Here is a 16,830-nt window from a genome sequence, read left to right as displayed (position 1 = left end):
CTTACTGTGTTTTGTTTCTAGCAGTTTGGAGAGCTTGAAGTGTACTGGAACTGGGTTTGGCCTTGTTAATTAGTAAAACTTTCCTCTTCGCCTTGGTAACATTTTCTCCCTGTGGGCCTTATACCTATCGGCGTTCTTCTGCTTTTTCTTCCTGTATGCAATGAAGACGGAGTTGTGAACAACATCACTGAGACGAGATCATTGGAAGTCGATGGAGCCATCTGCAGTCGGTTCCTCACTAAACGCATAATCCAGCCAGGGGAATTATTAACATTTGCTGTAGCTAGACGAGCTTTTCCTGTGATATTTTTTCACATGAGAAACCATAGATTGCAGCTCAGTCGAGCAAATAACGATACAGCAGAGAGAGAGAGAGAGACTGGAAACATTTCTTCTGCGATAAAGTCGCTGAGCGAAAGAGGACGTCTCCCACTAGATTTCGAAGTTGGTTTTGTACTCTACCAAGCGGGTTGATCTGAGGGGAACCCCCTAAATAGATGTTTGGAACTACAAGTAGGAATAAGTGATAACTTTGACGAAATATAAGAATAGACTTCACAACATCGTTTTTAAACTGTACACGTTTCGGTTGTCCGTGGTGAGTATAAACTAGTATGCAATTGTTGTTGTTGTTGTTGTTGTTGTTGTTGTTGTTGTTGTTGTTGTTGTTGGAGGAGGAGGAGGAGGAGGAGGAGGAGGAGGAGGAGGAGGAAACGCATCTGCAGATACAATCACTCGGACGCCGATGTTCTGTTTTTTTATAAATTTATTAATACACACAACTTGGGGGACATTCACAAAACAGGGACCCTGAACTTTTACAAGGGTGAGCTGCTCTCCGGAGAAAGAGAAAGATAGATAGACAGATACTCTCGTTAAACCTAGCTGCATTGTGTGCGATCAGTCCAACTGTCACTGGATCTCTTCGGGAAACAGTTACAATTCGCCTCCGCCTACTTAAGTTTTCAGCCAAAATAAACAATTATGATCTACTATCCTCTATCCAATTTATGTATTTTTTTTTATTTAATATGAATATTTTAGTAATGCGAGTATACACCATTAACAAAATTTACAGAAAAACATTATTCGCCAATGTTCGCACTATAAAATAACGTCGCAATTGTTAAAAAAAGAGAAAAAGTAAAGGAAGAGAACTGGAAAGTTTTAAAATGTATTTTTTTTTAAGTTTGAAACAGTATAATTTTTTTTTAAGTTTGAAACAGTATAATTTTTTTTTAAGTTTGAAACAGTATAATTTTTTTTTAAGTTTGAAACAGTATAATTTTTTTTTAAGTTTGAAACAGTATAATTTTTTTTTTAAGTTTGAAACAGTATAATTTTTTTTTAAGTTTGAAACAGTATAATTTTTTTTTAAGTTTGAAACAGTATAAATTTTTTTTTAAGTTTGAAACAGTATAAATTTTTTTTTAAGTTTGAAACAGTATAATTTTTTTTTAAGCTTGAAACAGTATAATTTTTTTTTTAAGTTTGAAACAGTATAATTTTTTTTTTAAGTTTGAAACAGTATAATTTTTTTTTAAGTTTGAAACAGTATAATTTTTTTTTAAGTTTGAAACAGTATAATTTTTTTTTTAAGTTTGAAACAGTATAAATTTTTTTTTAAGTTTGAAACAGTATAAAAACTTTTAAAAATAAGTTTGAAATAGTATAAAATTTTAAAATTTAAGTTTGAAACAGTATGAAAATTTTAAAAAGGGAAGAAAGAAAAATAATACCGTATAAATTGCGTTAAAGCGGAAGAGGGGTAGTTGTCTGGTTTGTTATTAGCTTTTTTAGTTCCCCGTTGAGGCTTCTCACTTCTTAACTCTTGTGTGATGGCACGGATTTCTCAACAAATCGAATACGCTTTGGGACTTGGTTTTATATATTCGTAAATAAGATATAAGTTTGTTTGTTTGTTTGTTTTTTGTTTTGTTTTTTTGTTTTGTTTTTTTGTTTTTGTTTTTGTTTTTTTTGTTTTTTTGTTGTTTTTTTTTTCACATTTAATACGGCTGTCACGGTGGTCCAATGATTAAAAATGTTGGATTTGAGTAACTCGGGCCCAGGGTTTGAATTGATCAACCAGTTATATTATATAAGCCACACTGAGGATTGTTAGACAACATGAAACCTATGTCTTTGGATGATAAATGAAAATAATAATTATTAAACGCTTAATTAGATGCTTTCCATATTTGTTTCAATACTTTAAGAGAAATATAAAAATAGTTTCTAATCAAGCAATATTGCAAAAGTATACATAATTACGTATGAAAAAAATATATCTAGCTATAATTAAATACACGTTTCTCTTTATTGTAGAATGAAAGGTAGCAATATATCTAGATAAATAACGAGTGCGAAAACACAGACGGGAGTAATCATTTTTCGTCATCACTATACTATTAAAATAAAATATGTTTATTGTTAGTTAAATTTTGTGTTGTCAATATTCAAAATGAAAAAAAGGTGTTTCGATATATGCGTTTTTATTAATATTTTGGTGTCACATGTTTATTTATCTGTTTGCTTTATTATTAATGTCCTACTGATTTTTTTCCAATTTATTAAGTAAGCATTAATGTACGAATGAACGACGACCGTTGTCGCCGATTTACAAACAATGAACGCTTGTCAAATCAAAATGGACGGCGGTCATAATCACCAGACGTCGTACAATTCGTCACAGCCCCGTGTGTGTTGAGAGGTGGCATAAACCATTAAATTGCATTTTCTTATAGCAAACAAATAGAAAACGAGCGGCAAAAAAGAACGTTCTTGACACAGATAAGATTTGCTTTGCTCATTAAAGCGAAAAGAAAAGCACAGTTTGGATTCCTGGGTAAACTGTAAAGCTTCCGAAATCTCCTTTTTCTGTTTCTTGAAAACTTTTAGACTGTGAACATAATTGCATTGGATCAGAGATTTGATAATCATATACCTGCGATATTATCACGAACGCAGATTTTTTTTAACGGTATGTAAATACACCAATTTTTATATGCATACAATACTCGCATCTTGCATACAATATTTATTATTATTATTACTATCATTATTATTTGTTGTTGTTGTAGTAGTAGTAGTAGTAGTAGTAGTAGTAGTAGTAGTAGTAGTAGTAAGATTACGCATCTTTGCTCAGAAAAATTAAGATTGCAAAATGTAATTAATTTTCCTTTATTATTATTATTATTATTATTATTATAAGTAATTATTAAGATTAAGCCTTAATCTTTGCTCATAAAGATGTATTTAAACAGTATAAAAAAAATTTTTAATTAAGTTTGAAACAGTATAAAAAAAAATTTTAAATTAAGTTTGAAACAGTATAAAAATTTAAAAAATTAAGTTCGAAACAGTATAAAAAAATTTAAAAGGGAAAAAAGAAAATAATACCGTATAAGGGGGTAGTTGTCTGGTTTGTTATTTGCTTTTTTAGTTCCATTTTGAAGCTTCTCACTTCTTAACTTTGGTGTGATGGGACAGATTTCTCAACAAATTGAATACGCTTTGGGACTTGGTATTATATATTTGTAAATAAGATATAAGTTTTTTTTTTACACATTTAATTAATTTTCCTTTCTTTATTATCGTTATTATTATTATTATTATTATTATTATTATTATTATTATTATTATTATTATTATTATTATTATTATAAGTAATTATTAAGATTAAGCCTGAATCTTTGGTCATAAAAATGTTATTTGCATGTGTGATTCTTCATTTCTTCCCCTATTATTATTAGTTATTATTAAATTATAGCACCCGCTTCTTTACTCATGAAAATAAATTGGCATGCATAGTTATTGAAGGCAGACAGATACATTTACGTTGACTTTTATCTATCTATCTATCTATCTATCTATCTATCTACATATATATATATATATATATATATATATATATATATATATATATATATATATACTAGCAAAAGTACCCGTCATTGACTGGGTTCAAAAAGAGCCTACAGGAATGGACTCTGATTTATGAAAGTATGATAGGTTATGAAAAGGAAGGGTTGTAAAGAGATAGCTTCGAATTTCGGGGTATCAAAACCTAAGCAAAATATGATGAAAGTAAAAATAGATAAACCCCATAATTTATTATACCATACCTGTTCACACTGAAACACTTGTCGCAATATTCTGTGGATCTATATTAAAAAACCTTGTTAAATTTTGTGACATATTTCCATTCTATGGAGGTCAAGCGCGAACGAACACCCCATAATTTTATTATACCATATTTCTTACAAACTGAAACATAATTATCAAAGTATACTTACTCAGATAGATATGAAAAGTCTTTATTAAAGTTTGTGCCTATTTCCATTCTATGGAGGCCAGGCGCGAACGCAGACCCCACAATTTTATTATACCATCCCTATTTAAGTTAAAACATACTTATTAAAGTATTATGTACATTTATATCAAAAACACTTGTAAACATTTTTTTTTAATTTAAAATTTTTTATTTCCATACTTTGTGGACCTGATGCGTACGCAGACCCCACAAATTTAATGAATCGACATTATGCCAGATCAAACATACCCATTCCTGTGTCTCGATACATCTTCTATCATTATATGTGATCAGTTTTCTATAATAGTCAACAATATAGGAGCCTATTCGTGACCAGACACACACAGACGTTCAGCTTTACATTATATATATATATATATATATATATATATATATATATATATATATATATATATATATATATATATATATAAGTAAATACTGGCTACAGCAAAATGGAAGGAGAAATTTAAGAGGAAACATAATTTAATTTAAATCAAAAAGATCAAAGAAACAAAAAAACGGGCAGGTGGAATTGTTAAAATTTCCTTAAGGCCTTATCGTCTGACCCTTTAAGACGAAACGTCAGAATGATAAATTAAAAACTAAGAATCGAATGAGGAAAGAAGGGAATTTGGTTTCAGTTGGAAAACCAGTGAGAGAAAAAAAAAGAATATAATTCTCACTGTTCAGGTGGTTTTAAATCAGTAAATATTTCCAACTGATGTTTCAAAATCTTTTGTCTACACATATATATATATATATATATATATATATATATATATATATATATATATATATATATATATATAAAAAGTAGCACTGGCTCTCTGTGTAAATTATTTCTACCAAAGTATTCTGTTAACTTTTTGTCTACGGACTTAGAACTTGATGTATAGTCGATTTGGACATGTGAAAAAAAAGTCGATTTGTTTTTTGCCGGTAAAAATAGCTGCTCAGGAGACAAAACTGAAAAAAAAATGAAACTTGGTATGTCGACTTGAAGTACTCTCCAACAGATGCGTAAATATATATATAGTTTAAACTAGGTTATTAGAGAGTAATGAATAAAGCTATATGGAATATACGTTTGGGTTTCGATTCTAGTAGATGGCACTCAAGTCATTCTTTTTTTAACTTTTGAAATCACTACTATATATTGGGTACAATATAATAATCAATAAAGTGTTGGCTCTATAATAATAAACATGAAATCTGCATGAATTAAAATATCATATATATAATAATGCAGTAGATACGCAAAGTTTACTAAGCAAACGCAAATGTAAAATTCAATCTAATATAAATATTAATATTTATATATTAATCCCAGCCAAATAAAAAATCTCAATACGACGACAATAGGAAGTGCCTACATCCATCCATATATATATACATACATATATATATATATATATATATATATATATATTATATATATATATATTATTATTATTATTATTATTATTATTATTAAATGACTTACTGACTAAATAGTTTTTCTAACGAATGCTAAAAAATATAAAAATTAAATAAGTTTTTTATATAGTTTTAAAGGTTAAAAAAAATTTCCAGCACTATATGTGTGTGTACGTGCGTGTGTTATGATAAAACATAGGAGAACACACACACACACACACACACACACACATATATATATATATATATATATATATATATATTTATGAAATAGAATGGAAGTGAAGGACCTGAATACTCAACGTCTCACCCGATTTATGCAGGCTTTTTCAAGAGGGATGGTCACTGACGAGAGAGTCGAAGGATTTGGGGCTATATATAATGATGGGGGGGGAGCAGCGTTTTTCCTTATGTAAATTAGATGTCTATATAGATATCTACATTTTATGATTAGAGAAAATAAATTAGAGTAAACTAGCGTAGTGGATTACGTCTAAAAATGAAAAGTAATAAAGTAAAGAAATAGATAAACTGAGACGAGAAAATTAATTGGGCTAAAAAATATCGAAGAGATTTAAAAGATTGCTTCTTGAAATATAACCGTGATAGATTAAGTAAATAAAATGAAACGAGATTACGAAGGGAGTTTTTAAAAGTTAGAGATAATTGAATTGTGATAAAATGGCGTCTAAAAAAGCGATAAAATGGCGTCCAAAAATATACAGTGATAAAATGAAATACAGTAAATAAGTAAAATATATTATATATATATAAGTATATATATATATATATACTAGACTACCCATGAGCCGTTGGGACAGTATGTTATATTAACTATGGAATTCATGTATGAGCGTGACACTTGTGACGTAAAGAAAATAGATTTCTTTTTGGCATAACAGAAACATTTCTATGAAATTATATTAAAATGAAAAATCACGGACGGATCACTCAAACATGAAAAAAATCCTCCCTATTCGTGTAAAGTTACCTATTTTTCCGAATAATCGCTCAAAAATTGAAAATTAAACATAATTTTCCAATGTATCGAACGCCGACAAAAGTCATTTAGCAGCAAAAACGCACATGAACCTACCGATGAGAAATATAAGAATGAAAAACCCATATTGGAATTCTTCAACCAAGTTATAGAAACTTAAAATCTAAAAAAAAAATAATAATTAATAAAACCTGAAGCAAAAAGATAAAACCTAAATAAATAAAATAAAATAAAACTAATATTGAAACAGATTAGTAAATGTGTGAACAAATTCACCTTTCTCACACAACTATTTTATATCTAGAAATCTAAAAAAAAGAAGGAAGGAAGAAAGGAAAATAGACGGATAGAGAGTAGTAGTAGTAGTAGTAGTAGTAGTAGTAGTAGTAGTCTTGGCTTTACTACAATTGTGCTTATGTTTATCAACGGGTTAAAGTTGTTTAGTTGTAAGAAAATAGCGACAGTACAGTTGTGATAAAGAATAGTTGCAAAACACCCCCACTCTTCCCATAATAATTTCGAAATAATAACGTTAATGTTTCAGTGCACAGGTCAAAATCTGCAAAAGAAGCGATTTGTGTTTATTTGTTTACGTTGTTATGATTTAATGTTTATGCGTTCATGCGCAACCGGATGTCGTAAACCGGAAAATGGGTTACATCACGCATTACAAAGTCATTTGAGCTTTATAATTATATAGATACTCTCTCTCTCTCTCTCTCTCTCTCTATATATATATATATATATATATATATATATATATATATAAATTACCTGATCTGACAATCTAACACACCTTTTACACCCACACACATATACACACACGTATGATATATATATATATATATATATATATATATATATATATATATATATATATATATATATATATAGACATAGAAATTTATGTATTGGCTATTTGGACCTGTGGAAAAAATTCGATTTGTTTTAGCCGATTTGTTTACAGCGATTGCAGGTGATTAAATGGCTTACTAAATAGTTTTCTAATAATGATAAAAAATATAATAATTGAATAAGTTTTTTTTGCTATATAGTTTTAAATGTTAAAAGACTTTCAAGAAAATATATATATACATATATATATATATATATATATATATATATATATATATATATATATATATATTGTTACAAGAACAGCAGCCTGTTCTTGTGAGTAAATATGAAATAGGATAGTCAAGGATTCGAACTTGCGAAGCTAGATTTGGAATTAAGAATTCCAATCATAAGTTAAAATAAATACAGAATGTTATTGAAGATAAGGAATGTGGAATTGCCATTGTTTAGCTCACACAAAATAGTTAGATATCTGTTTATTGAAAAAGGAATGTAATGATGAATTTTGTTTCTGTTGTAAAAATTAAAATTAAAATAAGGACAATGGAAAATTTTATTTGTAAAGTGAGTTACGAAAATTAGGTTAGATGACCGGTTTTGTAAGAAACATGTGAATAACAATGCATGCTTAAACAAGGAGACATGTCATGCCATGTGTCTGAGAGGCACGTGCTGGTCATGCAGTGACGTCATAAGTTATGAATTTAGTTAGATATGTCAGAATCAGGATCAGTCAGTTGGAAGAGCGAGAAGAGTTAGACGGGAGAAGTTAGAAGAGTAAAGGCACCCTCTGGGAAGCGAGAGGTTTTAGAGGTAACCATGTAAACAACTTTGAATCCCTGAAATACAGAATCATGTCCGACCGGTTGAAGAAGAAATAAACGTATCATAATGTGTTTTTATAACTGCCGTCTTGTGTTGTGTCATTCTACCAAAACAAAGGTAAAGTGAAATTGTATTAATATGAACTTTGTGTTTATAAAAATGTACAACTGTCAAAACATAAATGTCAAACGCACTCTCGGTCTATCTATCAAGATATTCATAAATCTCCTCACATTGAATTACATGCTAGGCTCTCCTGTAGTAATCTGTACCCTACCTGTCTGCCTCGTTATATATAAGACCTGTCTCTATATCTCACCAATGTCTCTATATCTCACCAATGTCTCTATATCTCAACAATATGAACACTCAATGAATATATATATAATATCTAGCACCTCACAACACTCAACACCATGAACACTCCTAAGACTGTCTCTATCACTCTAAGAGTCTTACTAACATGAACAACAACAAATACATAAGTTGTCATCTAAATAAGAACTACGTAACATACTCTCATATTTGGTACCTTCTTAAATAACACCCAATACGTAACAATATAAGACGTTTGTCACCTCATCAAATCTACATATGTGTGTGTATATTCTTATTATCGGCTTTCAAGGAGCTTTCACAGGTTATCAAAGATCTCTCGTTGAAAACAACCAGTGGTGTTCCCTGGAAGCTGAGTGAATGCAAGTCTCCCCAGATTTCCGGTAATCTCCACTTCTTTCGATAATATTTGCAAATAAGTTAACGTTATCGCAACAGCCGCTTACCATTGATTTCTCGCTGGCAGCGGCCATTGGTCTCTACTGGAATTTGAGTGGCAATAAGCAGCGGAGGTTTGATCAGTACTCTCTCCTCGCTCTTTCCATCCTCCTTAACCATTCTCGACTATTTGGCATCACTCTTTTAGGAGGCAGGCGGTGATTGAGTAAAGGTAGAGGATGGGGGAGGTGCTAGAAAACTTCTTGATATGCAGCGTCAATGTTATTGGTTCCATGTAGCGCTTCTTTATGTTTTGCCTCTGTAGCAGTCTGTCTGGCCTGTGCGTGTGGACCATGTGTATTAGTTTCTTCATTCAACGGTTTTCCTTAATGTTTCAGCTGTTTTCATCATCGTTATTCGTTGTATCTTTCCAGCTATTCCTCTGATTCCAATTTCTCCCATTCTTTTTTCAAACATTTTCGGAATTGTTCCTAGTGCTCCTACTATTATAGGTACTATTTTTTTTTATTTTTTGATCATCCATACCCCTTTTAACTCTATGGCTAGCTCTGTGTATTTGCTCCGTTTCTCCTTGTGGTCAACTGGAACAGCAAAGTCTATAATTTGACAGGACTTTTCTTTCTTGTTAATTATTACAACATCCGGTCTTCTTGCTTGGGTGGGTTTATCTGCTTGTGTCTATGTCCCATAGGATTTTGCGATTCTCGTTTTCAAGTACTGTTGTCGGCTTATGCTTGTACGATTTGTCTGTGTGTTCGAGATGCAGTTATTTGCATAATTCCCAATGTACTGCCCTCTCCACTTGGTCGTTTTTGTTCTTGTATTCTTTTTGGGCCAGTTTGCTGCATTCGCTTACTATATGGTTTATCGTTTCGTCTCTTTGTCCACAGAGTCTGTATTTGCTGTTTTCTTGTGTTTTGTCGATCTTTGCTTTGATGTGGTTGGTTCTTATTGTATTATCTTGTACTGCAGTTATATGAGATTTAGTTTTACGTGTTCTTTTGCACCCAAGTCCAAGTGTTTTCGTTATTCTCATCTTTAGTCATTCCTATGAATCTTTTGCGTAATTGTTTCTCCTCCCATTTTTCTTTTCTCATCCTCTCTTTTGTATTTTTGTTTTCTGTTTTGTTGATTTTTTTAAGTGTCCCACGCTGCCATAATCATCCTTTCTGTGTTTGCATTATGTATTTTTCTAGGTCTTTTTGTGTGTATGTGTGAGTATGTGTGTATGTATTGTGTGTGCGTATGTGTGTGTGCGTGTGTCATTCACACAGTCTTCTATGCAAACAAGTTCTCTCCCGCCGTCTTTCCTTTTCACGTAGAGTCGGCCTACATCGTCCTTTAAGTGAAGTGCTTTGTGCATGGTCATGAGTTTCCTGGTCTTCTGATCGAGCTGTCCCAGTTCTTCTTTAGTCCACCCTATGAACGGTCCAGAGTATCTTACTAGTGATACTGCCCATGTATTTATACCTTTTATTAGGTCTCTGCTATATAATTTTGTTTCCAGGAGTTTTCTTGCTTTCCTAGGGTATTCCTTACCAATTCTCTCTTTCGTTCCTGTTGCTTTGATGGTGTCTGCTTACAAAACTCCAAAGTATTTGTCGGTGTCTTGTTCCCTTAGTGTCCTCATCTCCGTTTGGTTGAGTAGTTTCATGCCTTCTGTTGTCTCCAGTTTTCCTTTTTCTTATAGCTAGTAATGCGTATTTTTCCATACAACATTATTATTATTATTATTATTATTATTATTATTATTATTATTATTATTATTATTATTTCATGTATCCATATGAACTTTTATAAGGAGATCTAATATTTTATGTATCGAATTTCACTATTCACGTACTTCTACAGTGCTCAATACATGAGTAAAACTAGGCAATAAGCTATGAAAATATATGACAATTAAGCTACAGAACGAGGGTGAAATGGTGAAATTTCTGTGCAGCCTAATTGGAATTTAAGTAAAAATGGCAAGGTAAAAATGGCAAGGTAAAAGTGGCAACAGTAAAAACGGCAACGGTAAAAATGACAAAAATGAATAATTAGTAAAATACAACAAAAGAAAAATATAGATGAATGTTTCACAAGGAGTTTATCAAAATCTGGGATACAATACATAATATTGAGAAGTTTGTCAAATTAAAAAGAAAATTCGGTTAAAGTAACCCCCATTCAATTCAATTTCATTTTTCCGATGATAACACCTGAACACTTTGAAAAACTTGAGTAAAATAATTATAAGTTAAAGACGAACAGTCCAGTTGATGACGGCTGGCGGCCTTAAAATCAGAAAACGACAAGCGGTGTTTATCGGAAAACAATTCCTCGTCATTTTTGTATACTGAGGGGACATTTTTCTTTTTTAATTTTACTAGTTTGAACAGTCGTAGAAATATCCAGTTTGGGCGCGCTTAATTCACTGGGGCAGATGCATCTGCCCCCCTCCGCCTAAATCAAGACGGAAACAATGGGAATCTACCGTGTTTACTTGTCTTCCCGAGATTAGCATGGCTCGACAATTTGGGGAGCCGTGGTCGCCGATATTTTTAATACAGTAGGGCTACTGCTGATAATGAGTTTGAACATGTTAGAATCAGTAATGCAGTTGAATAATATATATATATATATATATATATATATATATATATATATATATATATATATATATATATATTACACTTCTATTGATTTAAAACCCAGTTCTTAACATGGATACGGGGAGCTTTGTTGAGTATTATGTACTTTCACCAAATCATTTACTAAACAAAAGATGCCGCAAGAATCGCATATAAAATTTAATCTGAAATCATTGCACCTTTCGGAGAGACAACATTTTAGTGACATCCAACCAATTTTGTTTGCTTTAAATCTTGGCTATTTCGATGTTCATGATCGAACAACTTTAGTATAAAATATGTCATTGTTAAAAGTCATGTAACAACAAAAAAAAACACGCTCCATTTCTATTAAGATCCCTAAGTTCGGTTGGTAATACGAAAAATAAACTTTTTAAAAAATTTAACAAATGCGTGCGAAATGACGTGATCGGTAACGAAACGTTATATCAAGGAAAGAGAGCACGTTAGAGGCGCGGATGACGTTCGAGAAGACGATCACCTGAGAGATGCCACAGTGATAACGAGAGAATGGAGAAATAAACGTCGTTGTGCAACAAAGAAAGCGAATTGAAGTTCTTTTCTATTCTTTGTCTAGTTTGCGACTGAGGCAACAACGTGCTGGTTCCCGGACAACGTTACAAAAAGACATAATATACGACGTATATGTAACATGGTTGCTAATAGTCGATTTGTTGACCCTGGTTAAATTGGCAACAGTATAACAACATCAATGTTATCAGTTTGACTGTTTTAAGATCAAATCTAGTCTTTTTGAAAGCAGTTTGCCTTTTAAAAATTTTTTCGCCTTTTTTCAGATTATTCTGCATGAATATTTGTTATATAACGATTATTAAATAAAATATAATTTTTTGCAAGGGAGTCATCACTTATCAAGGCCAAAAGGCCACTCAAGGATAACGGTAATGAATGTCAGGTGCTAGTGTAGTATAGGGCAGGTCGATTTTGAGGCACTGGTGATGATAGTTGGGGTTTGACATAGAAAAGACTTACACGAAATATTTTTTTCAAAATCCTTATTTTTGCTTGAGGAAATGACTTTAAAAGTTGAAAAATTGGAGTAATTAAAAGTTTTTCGGTGAATTGTCAAGAACGTCCCGTCATTAAAACAATCCGTACTGTTAAGAAAATGGAATCATTATTTGCAATATGTTTTAAACTACTTTTTTAAATAAAATGAGTGAGGATAATGAATTAATAAAATAAATATTAAGTGTAAAGGCAAAATCATGTTTTTTAAATAATAGCAACCAAAGTTCGCTTTTTCATTTCAGTAACTTTTTGGGGTGGAAACATTTTAGATTTCACCGTCGCAAAACACGTTCGTTATTGATATTGAAAATTAACGTTTGTTTATTATTTAATTTGAAAATATTACGATTTAGGATTAATTATTTCGAAAGGAAAAACGAAAAAGACTTGTTAAGAATATATATTATTATATTTCAAGTGTCTGCAGTGAATTTAAACATATTCGTTTTATCTTTTAATATTTCACATCAAATTCTATTTTAAATTTTTATTAAAATATGGTAATACTCCAGTTTTATATAAAAATAAAAAATAGTCCATACAATTTTATTCTCCACATTCTTTACGAAATGTAACCACGTAAATTTTCAAGTTTTTCTACTTAATTTGCAGAATTTTTGCAGAAAATTAGTGTCAAATTTTAATTTCTTTTATTTTTAGGAAGTAATTGTTTTTAAGCCTTGTTTTTCTTCTAAAATTATAGTTGTAAAATCAGATAACCCACAAAGATTAATACGAGTAAATAAGAAAACTCCTTTAAAGGTTTTTTGTTATTTGTGCATCTATGTTATTGTGCTAAAATTACTTTGCTATTTAGAAAGCCATTCTTAATATGGTAAGAAGGTTGTATTGTAACTATTCTGTACTTTCACCTAAAAATTTAATAAACTAAAATTTCATATAAATTAAATTTAACTTGAAAATACTATTAAAAATAGCATAGTAACATAGATGCACAAGCACTGGTTTTTCAAACTCTAAACACTAAACACTCGTTTAAAATGGCACAGCCACAGCAAGAATGAATCTCTTTATGGATAAATTTATGTTATCGAAGGAGGAGCTAAAATCTGCTAAAACTGTCTAAACTAAACACTGCTATGCCTCTGATTTGGTTTGTTCCTCTCTCTTCAATACATCTAATTCAACTCTACAAACTTTTTCATTACTTCGTATGAAACTGGAATACAGTTTCATTCAGTTATAATCCATTTATTTATTTTACTTTTCAGATTAGAATGTCAATAAAAGCACGACGTTCAGTTTTAACCTGTGGTTCACAAAATTTGCTGCTCCACCTTGTCATTTTGATGAAACAGCACCCCCAACTTCACGACAAGTCATCCAGTTTAGTTATTTCCTCGAAAACCGTTATCCCCCACTTAAAAAATAGTGAGATTTCTAAGTTAATTGCCAAGGAAATAATTAGTATTCGCAAGCAGTAAATCCACAATTTCCCTTGTTAAGGCCATACTGTATAGGACAGAAGGTCAATATATTTTGCTATAAGAGGGCCAAACAGATTGACAAGAAATCTCTTGCAGCAATAAAAGTGAAAAGAATGAAGGAACAGCTAGACAGACTGTTTGATAAATTTTCTTGTAGCTGTAAACTTTCTGTCTTGAGAGGTGATGACTTTGCAGTAAAGTGCAAGACAGAAAATTGTCAAACAAGGCACATAGTCTCCACTTGTCCTTCTGACAAAGAGGTAAAATTAATTCTATAGATTGACCTGCAATTATATTCCTTTTTTGTGGAAAATAAAATAATATATTGGTATTTATCATGTAATCTGGCTCCATTATTAAATATGCAAATTTTCCAATTTTCAAGTTCCACTAAAAGAACTGCCATTTACAGCAATTTTTAAATTAATTGATAGAACAACAAAAAGCCTAACAACATTTACTGGTCCTTTGGGGAAACTTTGTATCAATAATTATCAAGATTTGCCTCAAGTAGAATTCTAAAAAATTAGTGTCCCTTCCGATGATCATTATCTGACAGCAGAAGAAACAAATAATTTAAGTGTAAAGACCAGAGGCTACTTTTTGAGTATGCTGTTGGCATTTCTTGTGGAGAAGTTAACTTAGAAAATTAGGCCCTTGAATCAAGGAAGATGGCTAACATACGCCACAAGATTAATGTGTTTATGGAATAGAGTTGTCTATCCTCAAACACTATGATAAATTAAACATTTTGGTCAAATTTATCATCCAAGTGTATGCAGTTAGTTGGTTTGAGATCAAAACGACAATATTTTTTTTTAACCAACAACAGTATATTTTAATATTATTCAGAGAACAAAACAGTTAACTGAAATCCAAATTACTGTTTTAAACTGTTCAAAATATAGTGCTTTTGCACTACTTCCGGAAAATATAATATCGATGATAAACTCAGATGAATTGGATGTGAAAGAAGAGGGCATTCAAACGATTTTGTCCATTAGGTAAATAAATATTTATCCATTAAATTTTATTAGTTTTCTTAATTTACACAAACGATAATTTTATTCATATTACATCGCAAAAATAAAAAAAAAGTGTTTTCAAATAATTATATTTTTGTGTTGTTTTTTCCAGAAATAGTGAACAACTAAAAAGAAAAAAAGATTACTGCCATCAATTTTGTAGCTACACACTGGTCAAATTTGATTGATTTTTCTCAAAAAGTTGTATATGGGCAGGAAGCAAATCGTAGACACATTATTACAAAGTCATCGTGCCAGCAAATTAGACCTTCATTTTCCTCAAAAGGAAATTATACAGAACAATTTAGTTCTATTATAATATTATATTATTGCCTCTAATAAAAAATTAAAATACATAGTTCTGTAACTTGTATCAAGTTGTTATATTGTGTAATACATCTCCACATATCTTTTTAGATTGTGAAATTTGAAAGACTTAGTTGCTAATTAGCTTTTTTTAGAATTTTTGTTTAATCAATGCAGTAAAAGTTGAGATATTTTGCTAGTTGTGATTCATAATTAAAATTATAATTCATGTATTTATTTTTCTTTCAATATATTTCATATAAATATATCAATTTTAATTGAATATTTTATAAAAATAGTGAAATTTCAAAGTCAGTGTTGTGAAAAATGCTATGAAAATGAAGGATTTTTCAGCAATTTTCTACACGATTTTTAAAATTAAATGCTCAATTTTCTGTTCAAGATGAGAATCTAATTTTTGGTATATGTTCTTATCACAACTATCATCACCAGTGCCATGTTGATTTTCTGAAAAAAGTTGCAAATCGACCTCCCCCAATGGAGTATTCGTTAATAGTGTTGATTGGATAGAATTTGGATTATTTAAGGAGACGGCTCAACAAGAACTTGTTTACATTGGACTTGGAGGCTCCCATATTTTAATCGCCCGGGAAACAGGCCAATGGAACAGTGTTCCACGAGAGGGCAGTTCTAGGAAAGAACCTTTGTTCATTGAATCTGCGTTTATATTTTGGCACAGATAGAGAGTGCGGAAATTGCTGATAGTAGTTGTAGTTAGTCGACTACTTTTTGTGAAAATTTTACAAGAGAGGCCATAGATTGGAGCTCAGAAGAGTACTTCCCATGAAAATAACGATAAGGCAGTTATAGGCTCGCAAATTCTTTTCGGTCCTTCTACAGAATTTGAACTTAACTAAACTGACTTCTTCCAACCTCAACCATAATTAACGTTAGAGTTACTTTAGGTTAGTTTGGAGTTAGGGCTAAAGATTCGGTTCAAATTCTGTAAAGGTAGCTTATTATTATTATTATTATTATTATTATTATTATTATTATTATTATTATTATTATCTATATATTAATACGATAGCGTGTGTGTTCTTTTGTGTGTCACGCTTACATCTGTGTCGTTTAATAGTTATGTTCTATTTCTTGTCATAAATAATTTTACCAATAATTCTCCATAAGTTTTGGTTTCGGTTTCAACTATAGTGATGCCACTTAAATCATCTAGTTTTTTTCAATAAATAATTTCATTAAGAATTCTTAATAA

The sequence above is a fragment of the Euprymna scolopes genome, chromosome 2, assembly GCF_053919585.1.
Source record: "Euprymna scolopes isolate OS-2025 chromosome 2, ASM5391958v1, whole genome shotgun sequence".
NCBI classification, from domain to species: Eukaryota; Metazoa; Mollusca; class Cephalopoda; order Sepiida; family Sepiolidae; genus Euprymna; species Euprymna scolopes.
Note: the sequence above shows the minus strand (reverse complement) of the source record.